General features: G+C 38.1%; 1 non-coding gene and 1 pseudogene across 1 annotated transcript; both read left to right on the forward strand.

The window, feature by feature from the left end:
• Positions 1–13,151: 13,151 nt before the first annotated feature.
• The window catches only part of LOC114595479 (lamin-A-like), a 100,785-nt pseudogene continuing 87,150 nt past the window's right edge, over positions 13,152–26,786 (forward strand).
• LOC114596639 (U6 spliceosomal RNA) lies at positions 15,392–15,503 on the forward strand. Its single transcript, XR_003706583.1, has one exon. It is a non-coding gene; the product is annotated as a U6 spliceosomal RNA (small nuclear RNA).

Here is a 26,786-nt window from a genome sequence, read left to right on the forward strand (position 1 = left end):
TTTGTAGAAAACAGCTCTTCCTCCCAGAGCTTGAGAAAGAGAACTGTCATTGTCCAGGAGAGGTTGTAGATCTCTGATGATGCGTTGTACTGTTTTAACTTGGGTTGGAAAGGAAGACCTTTCATTGCCTACAGACAGCCACCCAATCTTAAACAACTCCTAACCCACAATAATACTACAACCAGACTTAACACGGACACTGGCACCAGAGCCTGCAATAAACCCAGATGCCAACTTTGCTGCCACATACACCCGGACAACACCATTACTGGCCCCAACAACATCACACATACCATCTCGGGACTATTTAATTGCTCATCGTCTAACATTGTGTATGCCATCAAATGCCAACAGTGTCCTTCAGCTCTCTATATTGGACAAACAGGCCAAACCTTTCGCCAAACAATAAACGGACATAAATCTGACATCAAGAATCACAAGACAGAGAAACCAGTAGGAGAACACTTCAACCTCCCAGGACATTCTATATAAGATCTCAAAGTAGCTGAATTGCAACTCATTACCAAACTTAAAACCATGGAGAGACCTGGTCTGAACAAAGACATTGGATTCTTATCTCATTATACATTACAAAGCCATTTTTCACCTTCTCACCCCTTGCTTTTTCCTGTAAGACCTATTGCAGTCGTTAAGAGTCGTCAACAGGCTCATCACAGCTATCTGCCAATCACCCATTCCCACCACCCTTCTGAGTAATACCCCTCCCCACCTTCTCACTATATAGCAGGATCTGGCAACTTCTGTTTCAGTGTATCTGAAGAAGTGTGCATGCACACGAAAGCTCATACCAAGAACTAACTTAGTTGGTCTTTAAGGTGCTACTGGAAGGAATTTTTCTGTTCTATACCCAAATAAATTATTGTGAAAATAAGAAATCATTTTTTGGGGGGGCACCAAATTTTGTCTTCATTCATGGGGTTAATTTACCAAAGTCTGCCCTTGATGTGGGTGTGAACTACAATTCCTTCCCCACACATTACTTATATTATGTACCCTTCAATATGCTGGGCAATGAAAAAATTCACCTCATAACCAGAAACAATTAAAAATCAGGAATGGGAAACAAGCAGGAAAAAAGAAAAGGGATGATGAGAATAATTAATTATCACACACACACACACACACACACACACACACACCTAAGAGTTGTGCCAAAAATGATTCTGGCAATGAAAGCCTTTGGATTTATGTCCATATGGAAGATATTAATGGACTCCTACCACACCCTGGAAGCAATTTCGGATTGATACTGATTGGTAATTTTTAATGTACTACAATTTCAAAATGTCATTCAGGGGAAGAAGAGATGTGTGATAAATTTATTCTGTGAACTGCCCAGAGACCTGCGGGTATAGGACAGTATATAAATAAAATAAAATAAAATAAAATAAAATAAAATAAAATAAAAGTTCTGATATGAATCCTCAGTAGGGCAAAAACAAGGGATATAAACCTACTCTTCAGCCTGTATTAAAACAACATATATAATTTTGCAGCATCATTTCCTGGAATTATTGTAAAGCAGGGTTAGTTTTGGTGGATTTTTCCATTTTTTACATGAATTTTATATCAGTGCAACTCCTTTGGTTTTAATAGAAAATGTGTTTTTTTAGCTTTTAGTTTAATGGAAAAATGGATTTTCTATTTACATAATGTAAAATAGTCCTTAAACGTCATTATGGCTAGATATACAAACTATTATTTTCAAAAACAGTTGTATCATTATGAAGGTTTTTGGGGCCTATTATTTGGTTCTGCCCTCTTTTCTTCTGGAGTTTTAAGAATGACACTACAAGAAGCTGTAATCTGGATCATTTCTGAATACCAGTTACCGGGAATCCCAAGTTGCTAGGAGAGTGCTGTTGCTCTTGCAGATTTCCCACAGCCATTTGCTTGACCATGGGGAGAACAGTATGCCAAGAAAAAAATTCCCACTGGATATACCCATATACTGTCCACACATTGCCTATTTGGTGTTGAAAAGGAATTTCCTCTCAAGAAAGACTGACTAACTGGGAGTTGCCTCTCCCTATAGTGTGTTAGTTAAAACATACTAGTAAGTCACTTGTAGCTTTTTTGCTATACACCAGCTGATGAAATACACTTAGTGTCTGGATGACAGCCATTGTAGTACAATTTAAAATATTATAATGTTGGCATTGTTGAAATTATATGTTATTATTTGTATTGTTGCAATATGTTTTGAAATGAATTGGTGGTACTAGGACCTGGGAGACCAATAAAAAAAGAGAGGAACAAACCAACAGCAGATGATCACAGCCTAAAATAGTCTTAAGGTAAAATGTTGAGATTTAAAAGGTCTGTGAGGAAACCTATTTGCCAGGTATCAAAACTACATTAAAGTAGGCACCAGGCAAGCCTTCCTAAGGAGGACATTCCACAAGTAAAGAGTCACTCTTGAAAGAAACAGGAGTTGCAATCCAATTATGCAAATGTGAAGCAGCCAATCCCGTAAAATAAGCTTCAATTATGCCTCCTATTCTTCCACTTTGGCAATCACTCGTAGCCGAGTAAGATTGTCTTCCATGAACACGGTCTGAACAGTGAGTCTGTAAGTAGCTGTGGAAGCCAATTCCGGATCAACCGCATCCTTTCACAGCGGGGAAATAGGTTTCCAGGTAGAGTGGATCACAGTGAGGGTTTGCCAAACATGCCTTCCTCTTAGCACATTTCTCCTTTTCATCCTAAGTTTGAGCATCTTCAAAGTCCATGACACCTTTGGTAAAGGCTATTCTCCAATTGGAGCACTCTCAGGCCTGTTGTCAGGGATGATCCTCCACAGGGAGAATTGTCAGGGAGGCTTCAGGAAGGAGCTTCTGTTGCTTCTTTAGACAAGATGACTGGTCAATTTCGCAGTCCAGGACCTCACACATGCAGCTCAACTTGCCAGACCAAACTGAAGAAGCATGTATGTAGCACCCATTTTCTCATTCAGTTAGGAATATGTGCAAGGTGCGTTCTGGATCCTGCTTCTTTCTACATGTGACATCTACTTGTGTTGATAAAAATATATTTGGTTATGTCTGAAAGGTTGCAAGGAAAACTGGTGTGGCAAGACTCACAAAAACATTGTGTCCCATCAGAAGATGGGGCCAAGCATTCTGCATGAGTCACATTCTGACAGTTTTTGAGAAAGGGCCATCCATGAAACCAGCTTTAACCAGAATAAGATTTCCCCTTGATAAGCCTCATCAGCCAACTAGATTGTGTTAGGACCATTTATAGCTCAGAGCCTGCAGCTTTAACAACAGCACACTGATTAATTGTTGATGTGAATTACGCAACTACTTGAGGCTGGTTGTAAAGCTAATTGGGAAATTTAGAGTCATCATAATTTCCCATCAGATCATTGTAAAAATAGATAGGAATTTATATTACATTTAAATTAAGGTTAAGAAAAGAATAAACATTTTGCTACAATACATGCTGTCCAATAAGCTTCGTTATTCAGTAACTAGTAGGGAATTGGTAATTAGAAATTTATGCTGCACTGAAAACATGAGCAATACAACTAATCCAATAAGCTTTTAAAAAAAGAGTCAGGAAAAGCGAATGGAAGAATTGTGTTCTCTGCTGCATTTTCCTATGCAAACAGCCTGTTGAAATCCAAACAATTGCCCCATTATTTATGATGAAGACACGTCTGCATTTATGAAGCAGATGAATATGCAGAACCAAAAGTGTGACCCAAGAAACGTGCCGTACGTTTCCACCAGCTAATGAAGTGACAACAGTCTTCACCTTTCGTGCCCCAGGATATTTCAAAGTCTACCTACTGATACAGGAGGAATTAGCTGGTCATGCATGAGCAATGCTGCTTCTATTGATAGGCTTTCCATTGTACAGCTGGACAAAGTATAATTAGCATTACATAAAAGAGATATGTTGATACTTTAAAGTCACTGCCGCATCCTAGAACATTCCGCCACATGATGCGCTCCTATAAGCTTCCTTCTCATTTGGAGAAAGAATAGCTGTCGTCAAACCTATTGATCTTCTTTTCTTTAATGTAATGATTGCATCTGATTGCTTTAGGCTGAACTCTGAGCATATTGTGTTACTTAAAGCACTAGGAAAGGAACACACAAGGAATAATCTTAACCTTTTGTATAAGAATATTACATTTTCCCCATATGCCCATGGAATGATTCAATAAATGCTGCATGTTCCAAATTACATTTTGGCAATCCCTGTAAATGATAGATCTAAAAAAAAATACCTTTTATTTTAGATGAAAAAGGGTTTCTATTGTGACTTTCTGAGGAAATCTAGAGTCAATTTCCAGTTGTAAATGACTGCTTTTTACTGAAACTATGGCAGTTTAAACAGATGAAGATCCAAGCTCATGTATGTGTGACTTTGTCCACTCCTGGAGCAAGATTGCAAATATGGCCAGTTTCAGAGAGGCACGTTTACTGCCAATCCCCCTACCCCCATTTGCCATATTATCTTGGTTTGGCTATGAACACCTTTAATCTTATTTTGCCCAGGCAGGCGCATTATGTGACCCATGAGAGCAGCAAAATAAGCAGATTGTACAACAGTGATGGGATAAAATCAGGCCAAATCGTTATTGGTAGCAGCAGGCAGGGCAAGGGTTGGCATTGGGTCCCAGGATCAGTTGATCATTCCTCAAGCCCCATGTTGATGGAATGGATCCACTGGGTTTGGATTGCTCCAAACCTGTATGACAAGAGTCAGCCAGTGTTGAACTTTGCCATGGTGCAAGCCAAGCAAGTAGGTTCTCACTGGGAGACCAGGGCACAGATTACAACCAGGCAGATATCAAACCCACGCTTGGGTTTGCTGTGGTCAATCCTCCTCTCAGGCACCTTCTGGGGGCCCCTCTATACTATGTTGATCCTGACCAGTGGCATTTCCACCCTCATAAAACAATGTTCTTCTGCCTAACAAAGGAAAGCCATCATTTCACTGAGGGAAAGGCAGGAAAAAACCCCAACCAAGTGCCAATCAGGTTGGGGGGGGGGTCATTTCTGGCCCTGTCAACCAATGACCCAAAAAGAAAACAAAAAAGAAACAAGAGAAAAAATTACAAGGAACTCCAATTTTCTAAAAGAAATTATTCAATATATTGACTCTAATATTACATCCAACTGACCTTTCTGTTGGGCAATATTTTCCCACTCCCCCAACCCAAATGTCTCAGATTAATTCATTTTCCTTTTTACACAAGAAGTCAAATGGGGGTTCTCTAATTATTGTTATTAATAAATTTCAGAAATAGTTTTTCTCTAAATAAACATATCAACTTTGTCTCCAAAAACTTCAACAATTATTCTTCCATGTTAAACAATAAGTCCTTCCATCTTTGACCACACAAGGATTTCTCCACTGTGATCATATATTACAATAATATTCCATAATTCTTTTCTTATAATGTATTCATTGATATGCAACCAGTTCCATATCTTCTGTTCCTATTGACTGCTTTCGGCTATGGTTTTCCATTCTAATTTTAAAAGTGTTGCTGAGTTGTAGGCTGTTTCCTTAAATAAAGAGTTAACTTCCCTGACAACTGACTCTTCCTCTTTGTGCTGACCTGCATCTGACTCCAGCCCTGACACACACACATGCTACTTGGACATTTATTCCCACTCCATTCAAAAAATCTCTTCTCAGGAGCAAAGGAAGCACACACCCCTGTCCACGCCTCCCTCCCTCCCTCCCCCCTTTTTAAAATTTAAAACAAACCCCAGCACTGGTTGAGGAAGGTGCCCACCAGGCCTGAACATGCATGGATACCCCTACTGTGCCTTTCTTCTGTCCCCACACCAGAAACACTACACACACACAAAAAAAGAACTGTCATGCATCAGGGTCAGGCCTGATGATCTAAGCTAAGATTTTAAAACTTACTCTAATTGCATGTATTTTTGATTGACCTGTGTGGTAAGACTAGCAAACTGGAATAGTAATTAAAGCAACATAAATGACATCAACTGGGAGCCTGAACTGCCATACTAAATAATGGATGCCAACTTTTAATTTATAGTTAATGAACTAATCTCTCCCTTTCCACCCATTAATATTTCATGCAATTTTAATCAGAATTCAAGTCTAAACAAAGCACTACATAAAACTATGCACTTATATCAAAGGTATATTTTGCCATTTCAAACATGTAAAGCACTTATTTGCTATTACACACTAATTCAACTTAAGACGCATAAGGCTTTTCTATATCACTGTGGAAACAATGAGAACAACCAATTTCCCCAAGCCTTTAAGGACATTTATTGGATTCTCTCCACAGGGAGACAGGATAACTACAAGGGTGACTTCATGTTAAGGAAAATTATAGCGATTCAAGCTTATTCTCCCCCATTCCACAGACTTGGTGTTCATCTATGCATAAAGCATTTCTCTTTGTAGGCCCCTTCAGACATTTTGTATTTTCAATCAATAAACATGTGAGGGATGGCTGTGGAGACAAGCACATTAGCTTCAACCCTGCCCCAATTCCGGTCTTCTTTACCAGTGCTCTTCTGTAGTCCTGTAGTTGTGGAGACTCTCCATGTTTTAGAACTCTGATTTTCCAGGACCCTAAAATATGCAGAGATCCTCCACAGCTGCAGGAGGCACCCAACTTCAGTCATCGCCCTCCAACTTGTGGATGATGATGATGCAGGAAAAGATAGTGATTCCTCTCACATATTTACTGAATGCTAGAGATGAGGCAGAAATTCAGTTTGGTTTTCACTTTCTGAAACAATAAATGAAGCAAAAAGCAGCTATACTTTGAAATTTGCATTTCTTCAACATTAACAATGCTGTTCTCCAACCAAAAAAATATGTACAAATATATATTCATTTTAGAAATGTGTTCCTTCAGGAATGAAAAAGCAGCATCACATTCCATGAGGAGACTGTCTTCTGCTGCCAAGCATGCCATTGGCACTTTATAAACATTTGATAGTAACAGTAGTAATAAGTACGTATATAGAATGGGGCAAAGTACACAGGAGCTGGAGCCAAAGTTTCATCATTGTGTGCTACTCTTCCATTTTGAATATCACCCTAAATTATGGTGTGTTGGAAGAGGGTGCACATTTTCTCCCATATATTTCAAATTAAAGCCAAGGTGGGGGGGGGGGGAATGCTTTGTTTATCCATCTGTCCCTTGAATAGCTCTTACAGTTAATGGGATCTATTTGCTCTTCTGTTTTGGGCTAATTAACTTACTCTTTCCAAATTGTTTGTTCTTTTCCTCTAAAAACATGAATAACAATCTCTTTTCCAAAAGAAATACAAATACATAATACAAAGAGGGGTGATCTTGTTATAATGCCAGGTTAGATGCACATCTGGCAATTCTCTCTAATCAATTTACAGAGAACATAATGGTTCCAAGAACAATTAATTGATTGATGTTGCCTTCCTGATGAAATACCGTTTTGTTTCTTCCGTTGATGAGGTACAGAATAAGATGAAGATCCTGGTGAGAAGAATGCACAGCAGTGTTTCAACCACATTGTCAAGTTCACATATTTGGTTGAAAGATTCATATAATATCATTTAACAGAGCTTTCATGGCCATTTACAAAAATAAAATATATACACTGAAAAGCCTGGGAATTTTAGAGCTGTTTCTCATACATTGCTTTCTCTACATGGATGTATTAAAAGACACAAAATGTGTATAATATCAGGAACAAAGATTGGACGTCTGCTTTACAGCATGCATAGATTTTGCTCACATTGGTATTTTGCCATATACAGTATGTGCAAGATGAATACGTGTGCCTTATCATGCATAGTGCATGCGTATTTTCACTTGTATAGTCCTGCATAGTGGTTATACCTATGAAGGAAAATGCCTGTGTAAGGAAACTTTAGGGATTATATATTTAAAGAAAGTTTGGTTCTTAGAAAAAAATAGTTATCTTTTGTCCAACACTGCTTGAATATAAATATGCCATATGACACTACCACAACATCAGCATGTAACTATCAATGGCATTAAAACCATCAATGGTACTGTGCAATATTTTATGTTGATGGTTTTAATTGTACTGTGTGCCACACTGAGGAAGAATAATAATTAAAAAGTCAATTAAAATAAATAAATAGAAGATGAAGTTGCATGATCAATATAGTACAGTTGTCCCTGCTCATATTCACGCACAATGGAAACAGAAATCCTTCCCCACTGAACAATCCATTTCCATTTGTATCTGTTCAAGGTTGAAGTAACCATGTGGGTCTTTCCTATCCAGTTGTTGCCTGAACAAGAGAAAGGACAAAGATCATTTAGAATCATCACTAACTCCCCCCCCCCCCTCACGATTACACCAATCACACAATACTGCTTGCATAGCTGCCATGCATGCTTATAAGGTCAATTATTCCCAACAATTACTCACTAAAAACCGTCAACCAAGGCCATAAGAGAACCAACCAAAGCCATTCAGAACATTCTTAAAGCAAGGTAGAATATAACCATGGAAGGGATCCAAGAAGGCAAGAAATTAATCTCTGGACCTACTTTCCTACTCCACGAGAAAAAGCTTCTGCCCAAATAAACTATGGTGTTTCTGAGAAACTATCTCAGTAATTAATTCTTCCTCAGCCTGTGAATTCAGGCAGGCTCTTTATTCTCTTCAACATTCAAACAGTGTACTTAGGAAGGCTGACACAACCAAAATGATCCCGCTATCTTTACGTCCGAATGTTGTGTAGTTACACAGAAATAATTAGATTGGCAGAGGCAGAGATAACCCAACAAATCCCATGGTATCCTAGCTTGTACTTGTAACTAGATATAATTTTGTTAAATTTGTTATAAATATTGTGGTGGAACATAATGCTTCAAAATGTAAATTTCATAAGGATTTTTTAAAATCCAGAAACTTTCAATATCTCAAGTTAAATTAAGAAAAGTATACATTATGGTTTTAAAATATGTGTTAGGAGTTAATTAATCTTACCCTGGTAAGATCCAAATCCAAAACCACACCACACAATAAATAAAATACATCCTGTGGTTAAACATCCAACAAGTCAATGAAAACTGTGTTGATTTGCATAGAACTAATAACCAAAAATTACATCCAATTCTCTTGCACAATATATGGGTCCCATTTGCCTGAACAAGTCATACAACCCTGTCTTCAACAATTACATGGTTCAGTAATGATTGTTACTAACAGTGCAATCCTATACTGTTCATCTGCTCAGGAATAACCTCAACTGGGATCTGGACAACAAGGGAGATCAGCCGTGAGGCAGCTTAAATCCACCAAGGCATGCCCCCCCGGCCACCAGGATTGGCTGGCCGGGTTCCATGACGCAGCCAAGGGATCTCCATTGACATGGGGGCTAAGCCCAGCCCCCGCTGGGTGCGAAAGGCCATGTGGCCTGACTGCAAACCCCCCCCCCCCATTAGGAAGTGGAGCGGACTTGCAGCCTAAATAAGAATAAAGAGTACATTTCCTAATAATGTATCTTTTTAAAATTATATTCTCTGAAACCATGTTTTTCAACATTCCAAATTCCAGGTGCTATTGGGTTTTAGGACTGTGCTGTGCTATCTTTGGGTGAATTGAACTGTTGTGGGAAATTTGTGTACATCACTACTGAAGTACAGCCATTAATGCTCTCCTCTGTAGCAAGGTAACATTTGGACATACCTATGAAAAACTAAAACTACAAAAAAGATTGCTGAAGGCAACTTCTAGCAAAGGGAATATGATTTTATCACAAATATATCAATCATGTCTTGTTTTGCATTTGGGAGCTAATAAAAATTAAACCTTGCACACAATGTCACAAATGAAAATTGAATCAATGTAGACATCCATAATATAAAAGTGCATAAATATAGCAGTTCTTTGGTTCACCCTCATTTAGCAGTGAGACAAGGGATTTTTCGCATAACCTGAAGCTATACATTAAGTCTTTCTTTCGCGAGAAACCAATGCATGCAGAAATGTGTAACAGGTCATAGAAAGAGATGCACCCACAACCTTCTACCCATTTCAGCACTATAATATCAGTACTGTATATGTCACTTTGAATGCTAGAAGCCTGATAACAAAAATTTGCTTGGCTGATTCAAATCAATATATAAAACTCAAACTTTTTTCCTCCTCCTGGTCGTATGCACCTCTTCATTTTGCCCACTCAGTAAAGGGTTAAGCTGCAAGCTAAAATGGTTACAGTGCAGTAAAAGTTGCACTTTCACCCTTTGCACAAGTTGTGCCTGCTTGTACTGCCATCATTGTTAACCTATGTATAGCACAGATTCAACTCAGGTAGGGCGCTTGAGGTTTTATAACAGTTCTATCTTCTCTGAGGATCCCAACAACAGCCTATTTCCCTTACATGCTCACTGTACTGTTAAGCAGGAAGTCTTCAACTGACCCATTACTGATGTTCCATGCTGATATGGGATATGATACTTCCTTCAGTATTACGAGTTCTGAGAAGGAGCTGTCTAGAGGTATGCTAAACAGACTTGGTATATCTTCAAAGTAAAGCCAACTTTGGGGGATTGAAAAAATAAAAAATGTCAGACAATGGTTGCTACTCTAAGTTGGGCCATCAAGGTAAAGTGTGTAATCACAGCATTTTGACATTGAACTAGTTTCACTTAGGGTGGGTGGATGTCATCGTCACTCAAGGTTACTTACTTCCCTAGTAAAGTGTCAGTGAAGAGTGATTTGCTTTTCAATGTCTTTTCAATGTCTTTGTTCAGGCATTGGAGGCCTGCATGAGGCATCAAATGATGTTAAGATACTTTCTTAGGGATTCTTTGGTGGTAAAAAAAAGGGGGTATAGGACCCCTGGATGGTTAAGTCCAGTCAAAGGCGACTATGGGGTGAGGCGCTCATCTAGATTCAGGCCAAAGGATGTTTGTTCACAGACAGCTTTCTGGGTCATGCAGCCAACAAGACTAAATAGCAGTGGTGGCAGCTGAGCAAGAATATTTTTGTGATAGTTCACTTGAATGATGTGAAGGCACAACCAAATAGAATCATGGAACTATATAGTTAGAAGGACCCAAGAGCAGGACACATTTCTCCAGGACTGACCAAGGCATAATCGAGTGAAACTATTACTTCCTTTGATATGGACACTATACAGTGGTACCTCGGGTTAAGTACTTAATTCGTTCTGGATGTTCTTAACCTGAAGCACCACTTTAGCTAATGGGGCCTCCTGCTGCCACCTCGTCGCTGGAGCACAATTTCTGTTCTCATCCTGAAGCAAAGTTCTTAACCTGAGGTACTATTACCGGGTTAGCAGAGTCTGTAACCTGAAGCGTATGTAACCTGAAGCGTATGTAACCCAAGGTACCACTGTACTTCTGTTGATGCAACCTAGAAGTAATATGATGTAGCTCACCAACTCCTGGATGAATCCAAATTTCATTCCCATTCCCCACCCCCACCCCAGAAAATGGAGGGCTGAAATTTCACTACAAGTCTGTGATACCTTAGAACATTCAAACAAATGATCTCAACACACATCCTCCCCCAAATCACCCTATAGTGCTTTACCACATCAGTCCCCATATCAGCTATTCATCTGAACCCACTCACAAGTGTTCATTGAGGAAAGGACATGCTGAATAAAATAGAAGGACAAACTGAACTAAATAAAAATAGCACAAAGGACAAAAATGCACAGATGGAGACAAGCCAAACAGATCTACTAGAGTACTTTATATTTCACCTTGGTTAATGGTCTCCTTGTAAATGACTTGAAAGTTTTGCTGCCTAATAGTATTAGAAAAATACTGTTGAAAAATACAAAGTAAATAAAATCTATATTTCTTTCAATAAAAATACATGGTTATGTATACTCTATCCTAATAACATGATTTATTAAAACACTCTTGCATGTACTGCTCACATTTGGCATTTAGCTGTATCACTGTCCATTAGGGACAACAATACAATTTAAGGACATATTCAGATTCTCAAGGACAATTCTGAGATAATTTAAACAGCTTATATATGCTTTGTTGTATTACCAGGCATTGCTTTGTGTGAAAACAGCAACAACAAAGTGAAGAATGATCTGTACTTTTAAGACATCAAGATACACTTGCTGAAGAGACACAAACAACTTATAGGACTTTATAGTATTGTAAATGTTGACCAACTTTATATTATACTGGTTAGGGAAAGTGTTGTAGGTATTTCCACATAGCAGCTGAAGAGCTACTTATAAATGTATCGTTGCAGTAATCACTAAACCATTAGGCCTAAACAGATTGGATTCTTGCTGAGACCAGAAGCAGAGCCATTACTACATGACAGTTATCATGACTTAGCCATATCAAGGTGATAAAATTTATAACCTTTGCAACATACACATGAAGATTCTACATACAGATTGTGGCCAAACTTACCAAGCAGATGGCTAGACACTGAATCTTCATATGGCATAACACTCCAAGATAAATGGTGCTGTTTACAAATCATTTTATTTATTTTAGCCTGTGACAATGACATGGCAACATTGGATGCTCTTCAGAAGTCTCAATCTAGGGTAAAGAACTGCTATGGGACAAATCAGCAGGCAAAGGAAGGAACGGCAATGCTTAGAAAATATGTTGTGTGCAGAGCATTATGGAAAACCTTCTGAGGAAGAACACGGTCACATGGCACTTGGAAGTTTGCTCAGACCACCATAGCCCATGGTACTCTTCCCAGATCACATTTCCTCCATAACAGCATTCCCTCTCCCCCTGTCACACCCCAGATCGAATACTACTCTCCAGGCTTTGTGGGGGAACTACAATGGAGATCAAGTAGATGCCTAATAAGTGTTCTTCTGTGGGTACTGGCTCTATTGCTGCCATGTTGAGGAGATGAAGGACACATTGCACCACAATCTAGTGTTTGGAGGGTGAGGTGGAAATCGATGAACCAATGTTGAGGATGACTGGTGAATTCTATGCAGTAAGCATAGGAGATGGTATAGAGGACCCATTGATCCATTGCTGAATATCTTTGAGTGTTTTTTCCGCAAAGAGCATCAATCCTTAGAAAGACACTGTAGAGAAGTTGATTTTAGAAGCAGTCTTTGCTTCTCGCTGTTTAAGCCATAAGGTTCCGCTTGCTATGACACCTGCAGCCATGGAGCATGCTGAAAACTTTGATGCGCCCTTTGTGGAGTCTACCATAGAAGCTGCCACACTAGATATCTTGAGTAAGGTGTGGTAGATGCAGCAGGATCCTGTTCTGGAGTAGTGAAAAGATTCTTCACCTATGCATGAGATCCTTTTAAATATCAGAAAGAAAGAAGCTTAATGTGTGCATCTTATTTTATTTTTTACTTTATGCTGTCCAAGATGTGTGAGAAACAGCATATGGAAAATGGGGGTATTATGGTGGTTTTTAGCAATGCATTGGTGCATAACAGCTTTTTATAACAGTATGTTCCATTATAAATATAGGATAAAGAGTGAAGTCACATCGCTATTCCCACTTATCTGAGAATACATGCCATGGAACTCAGTTAGGTTGGCTTCTGAGTAAACATGTATGGGGTTGCACTAAAAGTGCAATTCATAATTAATAAAAAGAATAGCCCAAAATGCATCATTCGCTATGAGAAATGTAAAAAAGCATTTTACTGTCAATTAAAATATTAAAATAACATCAGAGAACTGATGATAAAGCTTGCTAAGTTGGCTTTCTGGCTTTATTGTCTATCACGGGACTATTTTTGGTAACCTAAGCAATGACTAAATTCATAATTGGTACCCATTAAATTAATTAGTGTATTCTAATTACCTGAGGGTTAGAAGGCTGCATTTGTCAGAGATGACAAAAGTAATGTGTCCTGAATTCCTTTTGTTTTAGTCTTATTTATATTCTAATCAAAAACAAAAAAGCAAAATGTTAATAAATTATTACTCATCTAGGTATTTGGAGGTGATGTGAATGATAATATGAAGGAGAAATAAGTTTCAGTTGACAGAATAAAGCACAGTCACTCATCATAAAGACTTCAATGGAACTGTGCCAAATTTCATTAAGTGGAGAACAATCTTTAGGTCTATATGCAAACATGCAGCACATAGAGAAGAATGTTTTCAGAAAATGGCATGAAAGTGCTCTGCAGAACAGGTCTAAATCATATTAATAAATAGTGGTATGGAGGCGCATATTTCCTGAGGAGCACTTTGAAAATCAGTCTCCTGAGAATAAATGGATGGCAAAGACAATTGAATATAGATGAAGATGATGGATTTGAAGAGGGGAAAGAGCAGAGAATAAAAACACGTGTCATTTTGTGGGCAAGGTTGTAGATGCCATCCATAGATTGTTCCTAACAGAAAGACAAAAGGCAAATATCTCAATTTACCAAGACAACTTTGACAAGATTTTAATAGACAAGCCTATGATGGAAATAACATATGAGGAATAAAAGGGGTAAGAGGCGATGGTGTAAGCATCATAAATTAAAAATATTAGTGCTTCCCAAATGAAATGTGGGAGTTGGAGTCAGCCAGGTGAAACATGAGGAATGCACACAGTACAAATATACTGACATGAAAGAGAATTCTAATTATTACATGGGAGCAGTAGTGCAAAGGGAAATGATTGACTAGTTATATTGTGTCTATTTGAAGCCTATAAACAGAAGTTTCATCTAAAGCTGAAGAACACAATTCTCAAGAATCAAAGCCTAGTTTTATTCACTTACACTGAACTGAATTATGCAAACTGAAGAACTGTATTAAACCCTTTAGCTTACATGAGCATCTCTTGTGAATGAATATGAATATATATGAAAACATTAATCAGAGTAGTGAATGTCTGTTCTCTTGTTTCCTTTCAAGCTGTACTGTTCTAAAGTGAGTTGCGTCTTTTACTGCCAGAGCTATTGTGCACTGGAATGCCTAAATATGAGATATCTGGCAACACAGTTCCATAATTATACACAAAAGTAGGGAACATCTATAATCCAGACACAAAACAAGTCATTGAAAGCAGATGGAAGTCAACATAAGGCAAAACAGCTGTATGAGTCGTTGCATATTCTGAGTAATTTCTTAAAATGTTTAAAGAAGTGATAAGGAATAAAAATAAGCATATTTTCCCTTAAGAAAAAGAAAAGCTCTCTCATATTATTATCAAAACATCCAGAAACTACTGTTGTGCTTCTAAACCAGTTTTTGATGGCTATGAGTTTAGAGGAGGTGAAAATTAATCCAGAGAAAGCATGGTAAGTAATCCCAGTGGTCTGAAAGGTGTGGTTCTCCCTGTGATAGACGGAGTGGTGATTACCCTGTGTGATCAGGATAGGAACATAGGTTGTTTGCTGATCTCATTTGTTTCTGGGTAAACAAGTACTATTAGTGGCTAAGGCTGCAAACTCACTCCGGCAGCATATAAACTAAAATTGGAATGATACAGAGAAGAATAGCATGGCTCCTGTACAAGGATGGCACACAAATTCATGAAGAGTTCCATATTTTTATCCTACTTCTCCCGGGCTTTTGGCTAATTAAACAATCTATGGCCTTTTAAACAGTGGGCTTTGTTCATTACAATTGGTTTTGTTTGTTACTATGTTGTGTATTGTTGTCGGTAGCAGAAAAATTGATCCATTCTAATGTTTTTATCTGAGGTCTCATGGAGAAAGCAAAATATCTCACTGAATACATCCACATTTCAGAGGAAATTCTGCCTCAGTAAGGTAGGACTGAAACAAAAGATTAACATTTAATACGTTATGCTACTTCCAAATTTGTGGTCCTTATATTTGACTTTCATTTCTTACTTACCTATGAATGCACATTATATAACAGGAACAAAACACATTTCAGATTTATGCTCACATATAAGGAAATAATGGTGTTTACATAGCTTTTTGTTTACTGTCCTTTGTGTAGTCATTCACATTCAGTTGATTTAGAGAGAATACTAAATTATTTACAATGCTGGGTTCATAAAGAAGAATCACAGTAATCCTACATTGGGTCATGACTTCTCTAACTAATCAGTCTGATCATTGTTTTATGCTGTACAGCTCCATTATGAAAGGACAGTTCCTCTTAAGCTACATTACCTTATGAATTCTTTTGCATGATTAATTATACAGGGCATTTACAATGTTGTGGAAATTAATTACACTGCATGTATTAAGTACAATACAGAATTTGATGGCATCCCACTTAACAATTTAGAGGAAACTCACTCAAACTAGAGATGAGTATTCAGTACCTTTGACGAGAATTAGAAATAGTTTCAGATTACTCTGAACTCAGCTTTGGTGAAATCAGGAGCTACATTTCTTTTAATTTCCTTTGTTAGCTGGCTAAAATCAAAGCAGAAACCTTCTTTCAACTGCTGCTATATGTATGAAACTATCAGCACTCACTAGTTTATTTTCAGTATTTGTATACTGTCCTTTAATAATTTTTTTCAGGGTAATTTACAATAAAATAATTATTGTCCCGCATAAGGACAAATACCATTACCATTTCTGCCATTTACCATTTCTGCTCTAAGACAAAGCTTAAACATTCTTTCATAAATGTTGTAGAACTATACATACATGTTGAAATGTACATGTAACATTTACTTCATAAAAAGCTTCTTTTTTCCAATGAAACCCTAGCATAAGGGCAAAGGATTAAAGTCCCCTACTCTCCATGCTATGCTCCCATTTCACATCAGGGCCCCATACTGGCATTTGGGAGCTGGGAAACCTTGCACTCATGGCAAGCTACAATGTCACATATAGTTTGGCCCTAACCTTATACATGAGGTCAGGAAACATAGGTGTATGTCTACACTTTGGTTCTTGATGAAGCTCTGTAAGGGTTACTCACGGTCCCTATTTGTCTATGTAAAACCATCAGACTGACTGGGAGAAAGGTGGAATAACAGGATAGGACAGTCACATGTTTCATTCAGGTAGAACGACTGTAGGACTTGTGGGGAAGCTGAGTACCCTGCTCAAGTTGGCACCTGTTATGTACTAAGCTTGGACCCTAGAACAATAGGCAGGTAGGATCCTAGAATGCAACAACTGATTGGCTTGCTGGAGAAGACCAATCAGGCTCCAGGAGGAAGTTAATCAGCCTATTAAGCTTGTAGGATTGTAGAATGCAACAACTGATTGGCCTGCAGGAGAAGACCAATCAGGCTCCAGGAGGGAAGCAGAATCAGCCAATCAGACGGGACTCATTGTGTAAGTAATGTATATAAAAGCCTGAGGTTTGGGGGGGGGGGGGATTCAATCACTGTTTTACAAGCTGCAATAAAGAGCATGAAATCACTGCAGGACTCCAAGTAAATTTCAGCACCTTTTTCTTCCCTTCCAGCCCAGTACGTTTTGGACATCCCATAGAGAAAACACACTGAAATTAATAAATTTACGCTAGTCATGGCCATTAATCTCAATGTGTTAACTCTGAGTAGGATTAGCATTGGGTAAAACCCAATATTTCAAATCTTCCATTTTCACACAGCACACAACAGATATTTTGCCATGACTGAGCTCACCTATATCACAGTTGCACTGTGTTTCTATAAAAGCAATCTGAAGGATTTCACTCTAACAGCCAAATTAGTTTATGTGTGATAACAAGGGGTAGAATGGCATGCTAAATGTAAGAAAATGTGATTTTTTTAACACTATTCTGGGACAAATAGCTCATTTAATTTCACATAACTATAGATAATAAATCTGCAGAATTTGAACAAATGGGGCACAATCCAAATAGACTTAAACTGCTTTAAGCCCCATTGATTTCAGTGGGGAAATAAAACACACATTTAAATCTCTACTGTAATGAGATTTAAATTGTTTAACTTTGGCTGGATCATGCCCTTAGGTTTTTTCACAACTTTTAATCTAACAGGCTGCTTATGAATGAGCAATAAATTGGCAACTGTTATACTGGAGTTGCAGGGTATGTTTTCCCCACTCTTGAGTTATTTTGTTTGGTTTAAAATTAAAACAGATTTCCTGCCATTGTATTCAGGAAGAAAGAGAATCACAGAGGTAGAAAGTAGGGACCCCAGGAGTTGAACAGGCCCAGAATATATTTAATTATTTTTTTACAGGCAGGTATCTAACTCCATGCTTATTTACAGTAGCTTATTTTTCACACTCATTATTTACTTTGTTGTTCCTGCTAGGGAACTGATATTTCTTCAGATGAAATTACATATTTTTCCCTTGAAAATGCTATCTTGTCCTGTGTGTCATTTTCCTACAGATTGGAATACCAGTCTATCACTGGAAATAAAAAGGCAGCCAATCAAGCATCGTATTGATCAGACTTACAGAGAGCAAATTGAAGTCCCACAGTGTGACACCAAACTCTTTCAAAGTTCTGACAACTCATTTTCATACGCCTTCATCCATCCTATGGTAATCTGACCTTCTCTTGGATTCATATTATCATCTCCACTGGCTCTCTAGCTGTGATGTTGCATTTCACTGTCTTCCTATTCCTTGGGGGCTCTTTCTTTTCTAATTATCACAATAAGCAGATTTGGCCTTCTTTCTCTCAGCTTGATCACTTTTTCATGCATGATACCATCTGCCTAATAGGCTTTTCTATCCAAGACTGTTATCATTGATTCTGCCATTACATCCCTAGAGATCTTAATCCATGTTTTCTCATCATTAAAGAAATCCTGTCTCATTTATAGCTTATTTGAGCAACAAGTTTTTCCCCCAGTGTCACCAGAAATATATTTTCACATTGTGCAATGGCTCATGTATGAAGTTACCATTGGATATTAACATAGAATACATTCACTCCTTGGCTAAAATACGTTGCTGTATTAGTGATTATCCCAGCCATAAACCAAAAGAAGGGAAATTCCTATACCCTTCATTTGGCAATGTAAGTAGAAGGGAATATAACAGACTTGACACAAGTTCAACATTACAGAATTTGTTGAGGGTTTTAGTTTTGTTTTTGCCAATTTTATTCACCACAATTTGAAATTTTACTGAAATGATGAATGAAACATATGGAGCTATACTAAACAAGGTAACTGCAGTGGCTACAATTTTGTATGAAGCTATAAACAGTAATATTTCACACACAGAGAGACAATGACTTAGATGAAAACTCAATGAATTCCAGTTTTATATTATGCTACAGTCCTATACACACCGAACCTGACAGTAAACCCCACTGACCTCACTAGGACTTGCTTCCGAGTGGGCATGTATAGGACTTCAATAGGAACTAAGTTCAACATTATTCTAGACTGAACCCACAGCCCATAAACTCACTTGGGTAAGTGAGTTTCTATATCCTTCTGAAACTTCAGCTTTTGAAGTCCAAATAACAGATGTACTGCAAGACTGGGTCTTTCCCCCCTCCTTCACCACTATCCACCATCATCTTTTAGGTGCTATTTCAGTACCTTTAAAAAGTTCAGGAAACCGATAGTTGTGGTTCACACAATGAATTCCACTGAATGATTCAGTTTGGCTTTTTCATTATTTCTTCCCAGTTCTCATTATAGTCACTCCAAAGAAGCAATAAAGCAAAGGTTGAGAACTTCAGGAATCACATTCCACTTTTGCAGCCAGATCCCTTGCTTTACAGAAGAACTGCAATTGTGTAGATTCTCTGTTTCCATGATTACTACAATCAAGTACATATCCTGTATTTCTCTGGGCTAGCTGAAGGCAGGGTCAACTTCCAAGTATGTGCATAGCACATGCTGCTGCTGCTCCATTCCCCACAATGTTGTTCCAAGTAATATACTTGGATATACTTAATGTTAATGAGCTTAATACAAGTTAATGATGATGGTAAATTTAGAATGAAATCTATAGCTCTACAGTAGCTTCTCTTTTCCTAATGTGAAGACCAGTAAATCTTCATTAATTTTTTTCCTGCTAGCTACATTCACCATATTTATCCCCTTTGTCATTATCATTATTATCACTTCATTGGATATTTATATAGATTCCTCAGACAACCCACCAGGAATTCCATTATGCACAAGCTGGAGTGCTTTGGTGTTCGCCCTCATGTTCTTTATTGGGGTAATGTCTGACTGAAGTGTATTTCACTAGCTCAATATCTATTATTTGTAAATTAGTTAAGGTGCCTGTGAGAAGCATAGCTTCACTTAGCCCTGACTTGGAAGGGGCTGTTAATCTTGAGGAAAGTTGTACCATGAACAAGACAGCCAGAAAATTATAGCTCAGCAATTTTCTAGCTTTGGAAGGCTGGTTGTTTTAATGGGCATGAAATTCATGGCCAAGCCAAACGTCTGGCTTGTAGCTGACTCAGTATTTTTAAAACCTCAATTCATTGAGGAAATGTCTTTGAGGGTGCCATTTCAGATGTGAAGGAGGGACAAGATTCACAGCAAGGTCCAGAGGCCCCAGGTTTAAATTACAGAGAGAGGGGGGATTTTTTAAAAGAGTGTTTGATGCAGTTACTTTTTATAATCAAGACAGGAGCAAACAGTCATACACACACACATTATCTCATACAGACACATACAAGTGTGTGCCTTTGGTATACCTAAATAGTAATTAGTCTCATGAAATAGTAATCACGCTGTGTGTTTTGTATTTTTATCTTGTATTTTTATGTTGTGGACCGTCCTGAGATCTATGGATGAAGGGCAGTATGCCAACAACAACAACAACAACAACAGAGAATCAGAGCTGGCCAGAATTATGGGTGTTCCAGAAGAATAACTACATGTAGTCTGAAAGATTGTGTCGGGTCTTCCTCCTGACTGGCCTAAATGACACACTTGAATGTCTGCTCTAAATATCCTAAAAAGACACTGAAATGTATAAGAGGGTGGAGTTGGAGGCAAGCAAAGCTGGAAAATGAATAGATGTAAAGTAATACACTTGCAAGGATTTTATTTATTTTTAAGATAATCAAAAGATCTTGGGGATGTGACTGGGCAGAATAATCAGACAGCAAGGAAATGAGAATTCATCATTGAGCATATGTGGGAAGTCCCAGCATTTAAAAAAATCACAAAGACTGTGTTTCCATGGCAACTATTGAGCCTTCATTCATATCTTAATAAGCAGGAATCTATAAATCTTTATCTGATTCATAGTCAGCTGGGCACATTATTGTCCTGGATGACTTTTTTTTTTTTTTTTACAACATTTCCGCTACAAATACGACTTGTGCATTATGCATCATCCAACTGTTCTTATGTGGGAGTCTGTTGCTGCCCATTTAAGGAGTTGGGCTTTGGAGTTGTAGCATTAATTAACTCGACTGGCTCAACAGATTTTGAGCTGAGTTAAGCATTACTACATTACAAGTCAAGAAGAGCTCTGCTGGGAAACTGTAGTCCCCCCCTTAATTTTGCCTCTAGCTGTGCTAATTTATGACTTATGTCATTCATTTCAATTACATTGCATAGCAAGAATATTTTGCTTTGAAATCTTTCAAGGAAATGGATATGGCAAGTATACCGGATGCCTCAAAACTAATGCAGGCACTCACTCCCATGAGAACACCAAAAAGGCTGCTTCTTTCATATTGATTCAATGTTGGTCTTTCCACCAATCACTTACAACTAAGTATGTCTGTTCGCCCCATCCCCATCTTCATATCAACCCTTACAGAAGAATAATTGTCGAGGGACACTTGAGGGTGTTTATTAAGTGAAATGAATTTCTATTTAATATCTGATCCACTATTTAGAAACTTAACCTCAGAATGTTCAGAAAAACTTAAATCTCTGCAGAAAGTATGTCTACAGAATTGATACTTGGATGTTAATTTGACTGGCACTGCTGTTTTTTAAACTGTTATATTGTAAAGCTTTGGACTTTCCATTTGTTTGAAGAACAACACCTAAAAGATTTATTTAAATAAATAGTTCATTTTTACTATCAGTTTTTCAGGGCAAAGCTTAGGTTCTATGGTATGTGAAACTTCAGGGTTTGTAGGGCTCCTGCTGCCATCACCTGGAGTACCACAGGTTCTGTACTTCTGGTCAAAACTGATATGAAAAACTTCTAAACTTGTATGATCTAAGGCCTAAATCCAGAAATCTTCTGTCCCTATCTAGTCAATCACAGTAGTGCAACTTAGCTGCTACAATGTGCCATTGCCACCCTAGTGATGGTAGACACACTGTCTGTCAGATGCAATTGTGTCTTAGTTTTATTAGTATATTGTTTTAAGAATAAACTGTTATGACTGTATTTTAATTATGTCTGATAAGTGCAGTAAAGAAGAACTTCAAAACTTGCAGAGATCTGGAGATACCAGCTGTGCTACCTAATTTCTTCATAGAATGCTGCATATTATTATCCCTTTGATCTGATGAAGGTGTTCAACTACCACTAGTGTGTGATGAGCTTCATCACGCTAAAATGGTACATAGGCAGTGTTGCCATAGAAATGGAACGGCACCACAGAGAGAGCCATATAATCATGAGTGCATCTAGAATGTTGTCACACATAACTATGCATGAGAAAGTGGCATGCTGGGATTGCTTCTAAAATTATGCTGGGATTGCTTCTAAAATTGCTATCCATGATGTCTGGCAGTATATACAGTGGCTGTTTTCAAAAGCCAGTACAAAGAGGAAACAAAAGAAAATCTTCACAGAGAATAAGAACAGAGGATGAGTGAGGGTCAGAGAAACAAATACACTGCAGGTAAATATTAAAAATTAACCAGAATAGACAAGTAATTAGGTGAATGAGCTCTGGAAGAGACTTGAAAGACAAGGAGGAATGATATGGGAATGTACTGAAATAAGATTTTGGTTACGCAATGGAAGAAACTCAAGGACAGAAAATATAGAGCAATGAAGAAAATAAAATGGTGTTGAAAACAAAGGAAATTTAAAAGAAAACACAGTGCCAAATAGAAAACGGAGAAAAAATATATGAAGGTACAATGGAAGAGTTATTAATAACCATGGAGGTATTCAAGAGATTAGATAGCTACCTATTCCAAGCGATGAATCCTCTTTTCCTCCATATGTTCATATATCAATATATTAATATCAACTGGAATTTCTGCATTGATTTACATGAGATGAGGCACTCACAAGTGAGTAAGGTCCAATTGTAGATGAAGTTTAAGTTTTCCTAGTATTCCTAAATGAGCAGTTCTCATTACCTAGCACCTTTCTGAGAAAGCCACGGTAATGAATTTTGAGGCTTAGCTACATTCTTTGTGTACAGTATGTGAGAGAAGTCTCTTTTTATGATTTTGTCAGCATGAGGGAGTCCCAGCATTGAATGGGACTGGTTAAGTTGTCTCAGTGTTTCAGCTATTTAGATTGTACATACATATTCAAACTAGCAAATTTTATCTTAGAATCCAGGTTTTTAAATATTTATAATCTCCCATTCCCACTCCATATTATGTAGCAGGACTGAAAATTCTGAATAGCAGAGGTGGAGTTAGCATCCAAGAATGTGCCTTTCAATGCATTTTAGCTTCTCTCAATCTTGAAGAAACAGATTCTCTCTTCAGATTTTTCAGATTGTTGGATATGCATGAAATAATGTGCTCCAGGCTATGACGAGGGATTTGCTCCCAGATATACAGCTATTTCAGTTTTGAAAAGTAAAACCAGGGTTTTTTCTGACTGTACTCAAGGGTACACAGCACAGGCACCTTTTTTTCTAGAAGAAAAGCAAAACAGGCAGTAGGATGAACAAGGAGGGCAAAACTTACATTTTGGGACTGCTGAGTAGTTTGAGGCCATTCACAGACAGCAGAAGAAAAACATATTGCCATATGTTCATAAACAACTATAATAGAGGATAAGGGGGAATATATTCCTGCATGCTCAGGTGCACGGAATAAGGTATTGTAAAAGAAGCTATTGTGAGCATTAGGAAGCTGCTTTCTGCTACATCAGCCCAACAAGCAATGGTTCTCCACTGTTTCAGAAACAGGATGGTATGGTACAATTTTGGTATGAGAGAGTTCAGTGCTGTTATGATGCCTGGCTGTCAGATGCCTGGGATGCAGCGCAGAAGAAACTTGGACAGGTGGGCTGGGTTAAAAGGGTTTTCCATCTCTGTTAGTGCATTACATTGCAAGCCAGTGACTTTGCAGATCACAGGCCTCCCTATCTCCAAACAAAGGTTTTGCTTCTGGATCTTTTTTCTTTTCTTTTTTTCTGCAACAGCTAGGCCAAGAAGGCCTTTTGCTTATCTTTAACATGACAAGCATAACAGTGATAATGCCCAAGGTATGCGAAACCTTTGTCTGGCAGATCTCAGGTTCACAATCTCTTTCAGTATGGCACATTTCAGCAAAGCATTCAATTCAGTTCTTTGCCAAGGTGATTAATTGAGAATGTAGATGATAATGGATTCTATCCCCGTGCATTGGTTGTTGTTTTTTAGTCTTTCATTGACATCCTTAATGGAATGTAATTATAACATTCTCATGATGACAAACATATCAACAAAAATAAAATGCAGCCACTAATGGAAATGAAAAAAGTGCTTGCAGCATAAATTATGACATTTAACTTAATTGCAGTATTTAATTAGCATCCAAAAATATTACAAGATTGTTTTCATTAATAAGCTTCAAAACTGCTCAGCTGGGTACTAAGATTTATTTATTTACTTATCTGTTAGACTGTTTCTTGGAAGGCATTGTCAGACCGGGTTTCCTGGATGAATGGGACACCTCATTCAAAAGGGCAACAAGGATCAGCCAGGTGGAAACAGGCAGAAAATATTGATTAGCACTCTTCAACCAGCTACAAATTCATCTAACAACAGCATCATCTAGTCCACATTTTACCAGTTTGCCAGGAAGGAGAAGAATGTGGGATCTTGTTACAGGTCTTGCTGAAACCAAAATACAGTACACTAAATCCACAGCATTCTCTTGATCTGCATTCCCCTGATCTACCTAGTTAATACTCACAAAAGCAGATAAGGTTAGACTGGAATCACGTGCTCTTGAGAAACTCAAGCTCTCTTAGTGCTCACTGCCTTTTTATCTGTAAGTGCATATAAATGAATAGTCTGTTCTTCAACTTTTCCAGACATCAAAAGCAAGTTGGTTGGTTGATTGATTGGTAGGTCTCTGGATTCTCCCCAACCTTTGTGAATATGAAGACTTTTACCCCACCTCTTGGTACCACCTCTTTGCCTTGGGCTGCAGCTCCTTCACTTCATCATTTGATCTATTTTTGCCACATTGAGTACATTTTTTCTTGTGGGAGAAGACTGGGTCAAAGTAGGTTCTGACTTCTCTTTATCACCTGCTAACATTTCACTATCTTATTCTCTCAGTGGAGAGGAGCTATGCCTTCAACAACAGCCCAAAAGATACTTGTTTTTATGTTTTTACCATCTCTTCTATATTACTATACATCTCCCTTTTAAATGTGAACTTATCAGAAAGTTCTTTATGCAACTTTCCCAGTTTCTTTAAAAGTCTCCCATTTTCAGTGAGCATTCCAATGACTTACAATCAGCCTTCAAAATCTCATTTTTAGAAATCCACATCTATCCTGAAGTCCCTTCCCCTCGAGTATATTGGATCAGCATGCCTTTATACTTGTTGAAATTAGCTTTCCCAAGCTCCAGGACGCAAGTCAGACCACATTCAGGTTTTTCTTTCCTCATTATCACAAATCCTATGAGAACATGGTCACTTATTTATTATTATGATTATTATTAAAATAAAGTAGCCAGTGTTTTCATTTTGTCAGCTAGTTTTTTCTTGATTTTTCTCCACCCTAAAATTATGAAAACCACCATACTCACAATCACACAACTTTGCCACCTGCAAATGGAGCAGCAAAATTAGGAGGGCCATTTTGGCTGAACATTAAAATGAAGGCTATCCAAGCATTAATTCTGCTAGTAAGTGTGCTGCTAAGGAGTGGGCAAACACAGGAAACCGGATCTTCCTAGTGGGAGAAATCATTATCTCCACTTGCCCCCACAAGCCAAATTTGACAGATGGACAAGACCTCCCACCTCTCAATTATCTGATGTCACAGTGCCATCAGATGACCTGTTTGTTTTCCCCTCTGCATGATTTGAAATCAAACTGAGCAGGCAAAAGAGTGTGTTCACGATTGAGGAAGCCCTAAGTGCTGTACTACCCAAGAATCAGCTGGTGGTTAGCACTGGGGAAGCCCTGTCCACAGCACTTTCCAAGCACCAAAAATCCACTGATGGCTGATGCAAAGAACCTTTCATCCAAGTGCCAACATTACCACACCTACACAGGCATAGGGCATGTGGGTGTGGCCAGGCCAAAGTGGGGTCATAGGCAAAATGGGGAAGTCCTGCAGGGCTAATTTAGGCCAGTGGACTGGAGCTTCCTCACCCTCACCCTAAGGTCTGAGTGATTTAACTAAGAAATGGGACAAAAATTCTGCTGGGGGAAATGCAGGAAAAAAATGAGGGGATACGATAAAAAGGAGAGATGTAAAATTTCCTTTCCAAATCATTTGAGAAAAGAGGCCAGAGCTGATTATTTCACAATGCAGATGCAATTTCAGAAAGGAAGCCCATTACTTAAAATACATCTTCACTTGTAGCATTTAATTGTGGGTGCTTGAAAATCAATTTGCCTATTCTAAAGGTGAATATTATTTAAAGTGTACATTACCCATAACTTCATGCAGGCAATCTAATGTTTAGAGGCTTGCTTGCTTGCCTGCCTGCCTGGATGGATGCCCTATTCTTCATTATGAAGCTACCCAGTGCAACTGTGATTTTCTCAGAGTGGTGGCTGTTTAAATGGCAGAAGAATTAAAATGATGTATAATCTATTCAT

Source organism: Podarcis muralis, chromosome 4 (assembly GCF_964188315.1).
Source record: "Podarcis muralis chromosome 4, rPodMur119.hap1.1, whole genome shotgun sequence".
In the NCBI taxonomy this organism is placed as follows: domain Eukaryota; kingdom Metazoa; phylum Chordata; class Lepidosauria; order Squamata; family Lacertidae; genus Podarcis; species Podarcis muralis.